The sequence below is a fragment of the Lathyrus oleraceus genome, chromosome 6 (genome assembly GCF_024323335.1).
Source record: "Lathyrus oleraceus cultivar Zhongwan6 chromosome 6, CAAS_Psat_ZW6_1.0, whole genome shotgun sequence".
In the NCBI taxonomy this organism is placed as follows: domain Eukaryota; kingdom Viridiplantae; phylum Streptophyta; class Magnoliopsida; order Fabales; family Fabaceae; genus Lathyrus; species Lathyrus oleraceus.
In genome coordinates this window covers 278,338,599-278,348,956 of record NC_066584.1, presented here as the reverse complement: position 1 = coordinate 278,348,956, position 10,358 = coordinate 278,338,599, and the positions used below count along the sequence as shown (strand labels likewise).

General features: G+C 37.4%; 1 pseudogene; it reads left to right on the top strand.

The window, feature by feature from the left end:
- Window positions 1-3,858: 3,858 nt before the first annotated feature.
- Window positions 3,859-3,958, top strand: LOC127099144 (uncharacterized; annotated as a pseudogene).
- Window positions 3,959-10,358: the final 6,400 nt, after the last annotated feature.

Below are 10,358 nucleotides of genomic sequence, written 5' to 3'. Positions count from 1 at the left end.
GGATAGGTTGCATATCCCTTGGGTTCTGCCAATTGCCTCTTCACTTAGGAGGTCTTTGACTATGTACAAGGACAAATTAAACATACACAAACATTGCCTCTTAAGGAGGACTTCAGACAGTTGCCTGGCCAAGTAACAGGCCAGGTCTTCCAGACTACATGAAGATTAAGGGATATACCTCAAAGCAAGTTGCTATTAAAGCAAAGCAAAGCAAGTTCAAAGAACTAAGCAACTAATGGTACCTGAAATAGTCAAACAGATCAGTACACAATTCACAAGTTAAAGCAAAGGAAATAGGAATCAACAGTCAAATCAGACAATCAAATATGCAAAGCACAAGACTCAAATCATATGAGTCAAGCCACCTACAAAACCAAGAGGTTAGCTCAATGATATTCAAGTAAGCTCAATCAAAAGAAATGGTCTCATTGGAGCATTTGTTGGTCAACCTGAAAACACAAACTCAAAAGTGAGTAATAGAACCACTAGGACAAGCCTAGGGTCAAAAGAGAATGAAAAAGTCAAAACAGCAAGCAATGCCCAATCAAAATCAAGTTCAAACATTTAAGAAGCAAACCCAAATTGGTTTCATGTTCATATCATGCATCATCAACATTTCATAAGCAAAAGAAGTCAAAGCATGGCAAATGAGAGCTCATAGAAGTCAACAGAAAGACTTGCATCAAAAGTCAACTCAAACATTTCCAAAAATCACCAAATAATTCATGATCAATCATAATCCATAACATGACATGCATATAAAATTTCAGCTCATTTGGATCATGGGAAGATAGTCAATGAAAATCAGGAAGTCAAAGCAAGTTTAAGCATGCTCAAAGAAGTCAACCAAACATGTATCAACTTCAAAAATTCATAAGTCAGTGATAACAAATGAGAAATGAATGGGATCAACACCATGGCAAAGCTTAAGATGTCTACTAATCACATGTAAAATTTCATGTTCATCCAATAAAGTATGAGAATTTCAAAAATGAAATGGCAACATGTATCACACAAGTCAACATTTTGGTCAAACAGGGGAGAAAATCCCAAACAATTAGGAAATGCCACAAATAATTCCAATAAAATTCACATGTGAACTAGACATACAAGAGTAGGTTCATGCAAAAATTCACATCAATTGGAGGTCAGGAAGCATGTTATCAAAAATCATGAAATTGCACATCATTGGTGTGACACAAATTGTCACACCCTAATTCAAAAATTCATAACTCAATGACCAGATAAGATAAATTCACAAACTCTACATCAAAATAACCATGGGTGAGTCTAGTTTATGCACAAAAAATTTCAGGGTCATTAGATATATCATCATCATTTCACAATTGAATTGGCAAAAGGTACAAAAATTTGTCACATGCTACAAACCCTAATGCCATTAAAAATCCAACCATCCAAAAAATCAGCAAAAATCATGATAAAAAAGTAGAGATCCAACAGAACATGATGCAAAATTTTTCATGAATTTTGGAATTGAAATGAAGATGTTATGATTTTTACAAAATGATGCATCAATTTGGAATAAATATCACAAACAAACATGGTTTAATGAGTCAAAGTGGTTGACCGGTGGCATAATGGTAAATCTGTGAATCATTTATCAAAACGCAGCATAGGGTCACAAAATGTTTTGATTGGTTGTCATCAATGGAACAGTAACAGCAAACATGCAAACACGTGAAAATCAAATTTCTGGAAATAAATTAGGGTTTTAACAGCAACAGTGAAGCTTCATCACTTTCATTCAATCGAAAAAATCAAAATGCCCAGAAATAGCAATTAAGCATGGCAATCGAAACAGCAAACCAAGCACATTCATAATATAGCATCTACATTCATCAAATCAAGCTAACAAAAGAGAAAGAAGCAAGAACAAGTTTGGTCATGAAGTTTAAAATCCAGATTTCTCTTAACACAAGCAACCACAATGCACGATTCTAAGCTTAATGCAACCAGCAAACAAAGATCTACAAGAGGCATGGCATAATTTAATGAAATATGAGATTCGAAAATTTACTTGGTTATGAAGAAACTTGAGAAACAGTTGTTATTTTGGAGATGTAGGCTCAAACAGATGAAGCTTGTGGTTGGTATTGATGGATACTTGAAGAAGTTTAGCTCAACAAATCCAAATCCAACTTAAATCAAAACTTGCCATGGCTGTGTGCTTGGTGAAAACAGACTCGAGATGAACTTCCAGTTGGTGATTGATGCTTGGAAATGGCTCACAATGATGGTCAGGTGATGAAACCACAAAGGGTTGCTCGAGTCTTTTGGAGTTTTTGGTCAGAAAATGCAAAGTGAGAAAAATGGTGATTTTGAGAGAATGAGTTTTCTGTGCGATTGATGGCTGCTGCTAGGGTTTTTGGACAGAAAATATGTTATATATCTTCTGTTTAGTATTGCATAAGTGAGTGTTAACCATGATTTGCTCAAAATGAACCAATTTGCTAATTGTCCAATTTTGGTTTGAGTGGTGGGGTGTATGGTACTATGCACGAATTTGGGCCTTCCAACATGTCACAAACCACATTTCTGAACTATTTCAATTGGCCAATCTGATGGAAATTGCTTAATTCAAAAATTCAAATTTGTACCACACTTGAAAATAAACATGTAAGTTCAAAAAGGGCCATTTTGATTGGCAATGTTTTGGCACATGAAAGTTACTTTTTTGGAAAGAGGAGGTTAAATGTGGTTTGTTGGAAAAAACCTCACCAATTTTGGCCAAATGGTTTGAGAGATATGGCCTTTTGAAGTTCAAGAAAATTTGAAAATGAATTGATCATATCTTGCCAACCATACATGGGAATTGAGAGTTCTTGGACTTTTTGGAAATGGGAGAACAAGATCTTAAACTTTCATGTTGGGCAAAAATTCATTTGAAGCTTTTATCATGATGTAAGCTTGGGATCAAGAAGTTTCCATTTTTGGCAGTTAAAATTACAGGTACAGTTTCTATTTTTGGAAATTTTCTGTTTGGCTTCAAATTCTTCAATGATATTGTTTGCCATGATATATGAGGCCTATTGGGACATGAATAAACTCTCTCAAACCAAATCCAACCATCAAAACCATCAAATCAACCACAGTTGACCAAGTTTGACTTTCTAGGGTTTCTGACTGATTGTGCCTTGACTGATGACCTCTGAGCCTCCAATCTTTGACCTAAACACTTCAAATGGACCCCCAAGTCATGTGAACATGTTGGACCAACCCTAGGGCCTTGGCTCCTTGAGAAACACACTTGCTTGCTTGATTGACTGATCTCCTGATCAGTTTGACCTAATTTCTTGATTGGCTTGCACTTGTGGCAAAGGGACAATGCAATGCTATGCAGTGGACCATGTTTAATGTTATGACCTAATATGAGAATGTATGTACAATGATAGGTGCAAATTTGAGGTGCTACAATAGGTATTCGAGTAGGGGCTTCCTTGAGCATAGTTTACTTGCTCTGCTTGGATTCCTGTCAAGAGTTGACAGTCCGTAGGAGTGTGGCCTTGGATTCCACAGACCTTGCAATTCTGAGTTATAGCAACCACGGCGGCTGGAGGTGATACGTTTAAACTTTCAATTTTCTGGACCAAAGCATCCACTTTTGCGTTAACGTGATCAAAGTTACTTATCTCGTACATGCCAGTTTTCGTTTGAGGTTTTTCCACCGTTGTTCGTTCGGTTCCCCACTGATAGTGGTTTTGGACCATGCTCTCGATAAGCTGGTAAGCATCAGCATAAGGTTTGTTCATCAATGCACCACCTGCAGCGGCGTCTATTGTTAACCTTGTGTTGTATAAGAGACCATTATAAAATGTGTGAATTACTAACCAGTCTTCCAAACCATGGTGTGGGCAAAGTCTCATCATGTCTTTGTATCTTTCCCATGCTTCGAAAAGAGACTCGTTGTCTTTCTGTTTAAATCTGTTTATCTGGGCTCTTAACATAGCTGTTTTGCTTGGCGGAAAGTATCGGGCAAGAAAAACTTTCTTCAACTCGTTCCATGTGGTGACTGAGTTGGAAGGGAGAGATTGAAGCCATCTTCTAGCGCTATCTCTTAATGAGAAAGGAAAAAGACGAAGTCGAATTGCCTCTGAAGTGACACCATTAGCTTTAACAGTATCAGCGTATTGAACAAATACGGATAAATGAAGGTTTGGATCCTCGGTAGGATTTCCAGAGAATTGGTTTTGTTGCACCGCCTGCAACAGCGAAGGTTTAAGTTCGAAGTTGTTTGCTTCGATTGCGGGTGGAGCAATACTTGAATGCGGCTCATCTTGCGATGGAGCGGCGTAATCTCTAAGAGCACGAGCTGGTTCTGCCATCTCGGTTATCGAAGGAAAAAGGTTTTTGAAATCAGGAAGTTCTATAGGAGGGAGATTGTTTGCAGCACGATATTCCCGAATTCGTCGTAAGACTCGGAGATATAGCTCGATATCGTTGATTCGTAGATAGAGCGGTTCGCCTTGTGAGCGAGTGCGTGGCATACAAATCAACGAAAGAAAGAATAGAAGAAAAAGAAACCTTAGTCTCTACAGCGTAACGGAAGAGTTACGATATCGATTAAATAAAAGTCCCCGGCAACGGCGCCAAAAACTTGATCGCTCGACTTTATGAGTCGAGTTGGGGTACAAACTGCAAGTGCACAGTTCTATCGCGTAGTTTTAAAAGATATCGATCCCACAGGGACTTATGAATCGATATACCGTTATTTAGGGTTACTACGTAAAGCTAAGGTGAATAATGGTTGATTGTTTGGGGGGCGAAGCTAAAAACTAAACTAAGATCTAGATTAAATATTAATAAAACGGATATCGGTATGCAGTTCGTCGTAATTAGGGACTCAATTCTTTGTCGGTTTCTTGGTTTTTAAAATAAATCGTTTCAGTTAACTTTATTGATTAAAGGTTTTATCTCAAACTCTCGCTCTGTTGAATAAACCATGATTTTGTGTTAATGTAGCTGTCACTTATAATTAAGTCAAAAACCACTTTTTGAAAGTAATAAAGTTGCAGAAACTCTTTTTAAGAAAACACTGACCGTTTTAAACACCCTTATCTCAAACTCTCGCTCTGTTGACTTAGGTTATACAATTAAACCCGAATGCTTAACTCTCGTCCTCACATTCAATCTTTAAAAATACTTTTTGGAAAATGTCAGAATTTAATTAACTCTAAAACTTGCTCTCGCCCTGATCTAGAATTAATGCCTAATTTACACTGTCCAGTTAAAACCTCAAACTCTCGCTCTATTGATTTTAACTTCTTTATGTCTTTTACTTTTGTAAAAAATCTTGTTATTAAACCTGTAAATTGAGACCGTAAAAAGATTGATTTTAATTTTAAGTTTAATTAGACCGACTTAGTCTTGATCCCTTATTTCGCTTACTTTACATACCGATATCTAGGCGAATTAGCCAGACATGCTAAACAAACAGAAATACATATCATGCATAAACAGACTCATCACAGGCAGATAATATAAATAAATAATAAAACAAAGCATTAAATAATGATTAAAGAACCTGAATGCGTTAAACAATAGTCTTGAACACTCCACCACAAGCCGGTAGGATTTGTTCTTGGATTCTTCAATTAAACAATAAATTAAACCAAGGAAATAAAACTAGAATCTAACGTAAGGTTAGATCCGATAAAAAGTTACACAATAGTTTCCGGTGTAGAAACTATTATGCGAAAAATATCTAAATGCTAAAAAGGGAAAGGTAAATTGCAAGGGAAAAGGAATGTAGAACTTGCAAAAGAAATAAACAAATAAACAATGTTAAGTTGCTGGAAAAGAAAATTGCAGAAGCGTAAAAAGAAAGAAAATTGGAAAAGCTTCGGCAGCGTGAGCGTGGAAAAACCGAGGAACCCTTTTAGGTTTTTGAAGTAGCTATTTATATTGGTGTTGGTAACTACTTTTCGTTTCCCCAGGGTCTTCAACGTGGCTAAATGCATGGCGTGGATATAGGACACAAACTCCTCAACGTCTCTTCAAGTCTTCTGAGGGCGTTACTTGCGCCAAAAAGATAGTGGAATGGTGTGACGCTCGTTACACCATGTGTGACGTCCGTCATAAGGCTGTTTTGTGTGACGCTCGTCACGCCCCCTGTGACGTCCGTCACAGGCACAACATTGGTTTCTTGTGCGCTTTGGGCTGGGCTTTGGCCTTTGGTTCTTTTTCTCTCCTTTTTGCACCTCCTTTTCTTCCATTTTTACTTGTGCTTCAAAATAGGCTACCTGAGACAAATAGGAAGAAAATACCACGTAATATCTTATAAAATGCAGTAAACCAAAATAAATAGTCATAGAATTTAATGGAATTAAGTCCTAAAATATGGTATAATTTCGTGTTATCAGTCATCATCAAAAAGGGGGAGTATGTAAAGGCAAAAGTGTCATAAAACATACAATCACAGGTTTCGATGATGACAAATGACCACCATGGATGAATCGGCATTGTCGATTCCTCTTCTATAAAACAAATGCAACATATCCTTTTTTATACTTATCTAATACTACCATACTTCGTACAACGTATGTGGAAAAGATGTGATCATGACAAAATGCATTAAAATCACAAAAATATGAAATTGTGCAGATGTGCAGGTTTTGAGTCGACCATACGGGTCAGCACATGAATTTCACGGGTCGGCGCATAACACTGACCAGTTGGTGACTGGTCAGCTCATGATTGCTTGAGTCGACCACAGGTCGGCGCATGGCATAGTTCAGTTGGCCACGGGTCAGCTCATGGAATGCCTGAGTCGACCATAGGGGTCGGCGCATTTCCCACGGGTCAGCGCACGCCGACCTATGGTCGACCGCTCGTGCGTGAACACAGTTTTCTGAGTATTTTTCCACTGTTTGAAAAGCTGATATTTTGGTTGGAAAGCTAGTTACTATAAATAGAAGTCAAATCACTTTTATCAACCAACATTTGTCAAATTGATTTCAAGTGTTCAAGGAAACAAGAAAAAGTGAAATAGGTGTCCAAGATTCATCATCTTCATCTTCAACATCTCACAACACATCAACTACACACAACCATTTTTGATGTGCTTCGTGTTCGGTTAAAAGTGATAAGGTTCGAAGCTGAGATTGGAGAATCCGGTTCAGGTTGAAGCTTATGGCAGGTTCTTTCTTGAATAAAACCGTTAGGGTTTTGTCCTCCAAGACCGGTTTGTGTTTAGGGGGTTTTTGGACGAATTGCTTCATCAATGTTCAACTGAGCGAAGGTGATTGAGAAGAGGAAGTCTTCATCAGTCTAGTAGCGGATTCGGTGATATTGAAAGGAAGGATTCGAGTTCGATTCGTTGTGGTTGAGATCAGCCGGGCCGAGGGTTTGAAGAACGGAAGGTTCTTCAACAAAAGGGCTGGAATCGGAGGTCTATCAACAACAATCGAAGGTCTTGATTCATCTTGAATCAAGGAACAAGGATAGGAAGCAACATTCAACACCTTGAGAGTTCTGTTGTTTACTTGCTTTGCAATCCTTGTATAAACGGTTAAATTCTACAGGTGATATCTAATTAAATCATCTCAATTCTAATTTTAGAATTGAGGGCAGACGTACCCCGAAGCGAGGACGGCGGGGGAATTGCCTCATCAAATCTCGGTCTTCTTTAATTTTCTGCATAATTGTTTTTCAGCTTAAAAATTAAGTGATTTTAATTTAAGCAATTTTACCAAACATTGATATAAATTGAGTAAGAGATTAAAACTTTGTTTTTTGAATCCAAAGTACAATAGTATATTGTACTAGATCAATTTGAATTACTTACTCAACATAAATATCACTTGGAGTGTTTATGCACACCAAGTGTTTGATAATTTGCCTAAACCAAAGTTGTCTTAAGTTTGTATCTAGTTTGATTTGGTATTTGGATCATTGGAACTAGGAATCCTAGTAAGTGAAACATATCATTGATTGTGCAATTAGTGTAGTGATTTGTATTTCACTTTATCTATAATCCATTAGCTTAACGCATATCCGGTTTTCCAATAACGGTTCGTTTTAGACTAAACTTTTCCTCGGCCGCTTCCGCACTTAACACAATTTTTCAAAAACCAATTTTAATTGGTAGCGCCGACTCAAGTTTTTAATTGGGATCTATTCAACCCCCCCTTCTAGATTCGTGCCATAGTCTAACAAAGTGGGCTTTTTAGCTTATAGCCCACATAAGTGGTTCTATAAATAGAACCCTTGTGCAGAAGCATTTTATGCAATTGCAATTTCGTTTCTCTCTCTCTCTCTCTCTCTCTCTCTCTCTCTCTCTCTCTCTCTCTCTCACTCAAAGCCTTCATTCGTAGCAGCTAGCACTAAGATTGAAGGAATCCGTTCATGTGGAGAGGCGTTGTCGTCGTTCAACGTTCGTGATCGCTTCGTAGATCTGCATCAAAGGTTTCAATCGTCACAAGAGGTAACGATTCTATCACTGATCATGCCCATTCGTAAGGATCACTAAAGGAGAAATTTTTAAATTCCGCTGCGTTTTGGATCGCCCTTCTCCTTTAGTGGTATCAGAGCCACTTACGAAATCATGCATCTGATAGCTGTTTATTTTCTGTATTAATATGATTAAAAGACAGAGTGAATCAAAGAATAAACGAGTAATTAAATTTGGCATCATGTGTGTACGATTTGGATGATTGATGTTGACTATGCTTCGGAATCCGACATTAGTATGGTGAAGCACCGATACATCGATCGTCCATAGGTTACACAATTAAGATCGATCAAGTTATATATATGATATAAGTAATCCTAATGCAAAATACGGTATATATGATATACTGTTTCTGTTTCGTTCATTCAAACACTTAATGGTTGTTTTCCTTTGAGCGATCAATGGTCGTTTGCTTCGGAATCCGACATTAGTATGGTGAAGCAATGACCTGTTGATCAATCATACTGAATCAACAATCGAGGTGTGTTTGACGGTCTGAAATTGGTGCATTAGGGTTAGTGACGGCACAAGGGTTGTGTTGTCAAAGAGTTGTGATTTGAGGGCTTGTTGGATCATGTCTGTTGACTATTTCAAACGCTGATTCTGGCCGCGTGACGTTCGTCTTGGGCCTGTGACGGTCGTAACAAGCTGGACGTGACGGTCGTAACATGCTTTGTGACGGTCGTCACATTCACAGAGTCTGTATTCTCGGCGTTTCTGTTTTGTGACCGGGCAGCGGACCCCGACTAACTCTGAATAGTGTGATCGATCGCCGAAATTTAATTTGGTTTTAATTAATTAAAAGAATTAAAATTAATAATAATAATTTGTTTATTATTATTATCTTGTGGTGGTCGGTTATGGCCTTAGTTTTCCTTTATTTTGTTTTGGAATTTTAAAATACGACCTGCGTGTCGTGCTTCTCTCTTAATCTCTTAATGTAACTTCTTTTCTCATCTCAACCCCTCGTATCTAAAACAAGTTTCTTTTATGTAATGTAATGTTATGAAGAAAGAGAAGAGTTCAATATCAAATGAGGACAACCTTGGAGATCTTGCTTGGAGAAGCTTAGATCGTTATTAGGTTAGCTTAGGTTCTCTCATTGGCTTGGGAAAACAATTGCGCTAGGGGCCATAACTGTTTCATTATGAATGTATGTTGATGCATGTGAATGTATGTTGATGCATGTGAGAGACGATTTATATGATAAATAAGCCGGTGATATCAGAACAATTGCAATTCCCTCAAATTATATATTAAGTTTATGCTTTCCAAGTTTTAGCACTCATCAAGACTAGTATCAGATAATGTAGGTTTCGCCTACGTGAGGTGCATGTTCTATATTAGTAAGGTGAGATGGGATAATTGTAATATCCAATTGTTAAAACAATGGGTCAAACTTAACTAAACAAATTATAATAAGATTATATGTGTTTAGAAGCAAGAGTTGGAAATGATCCATGTGATGGATTGGAATAAGGAGTTATTCACCCAACTAAAATATTCGAGAGTTGTATTAGATACAATTGGAAGGAGTTCCTACCTAAATAACCTAGTTTTTTGTAATCCGCCTACGTGGACTTAAAACAAAGTGAAATGTGGATCTCGACCCACTAGAAAATCTTCCAACGGGATTTTCCGAATCAAATGATGATGGTCATTTGTTTTGAGTAAAATAGTGGGAGCATGTTTAATTAAAGGCCTAATTAAATATGTTATTGATACTTATATTTTCATTAATTTCATGTAGATTACCATGACAACAAACACATCTAACAACATTTTACGATCAATCCTTGACAAGGAAAAATTGTCTAGGACAAATTTTCTGGATTGGCACCGAAATCTGAGGATTATCCTCAAACATGATAGAAAGTTGTATGTCTTG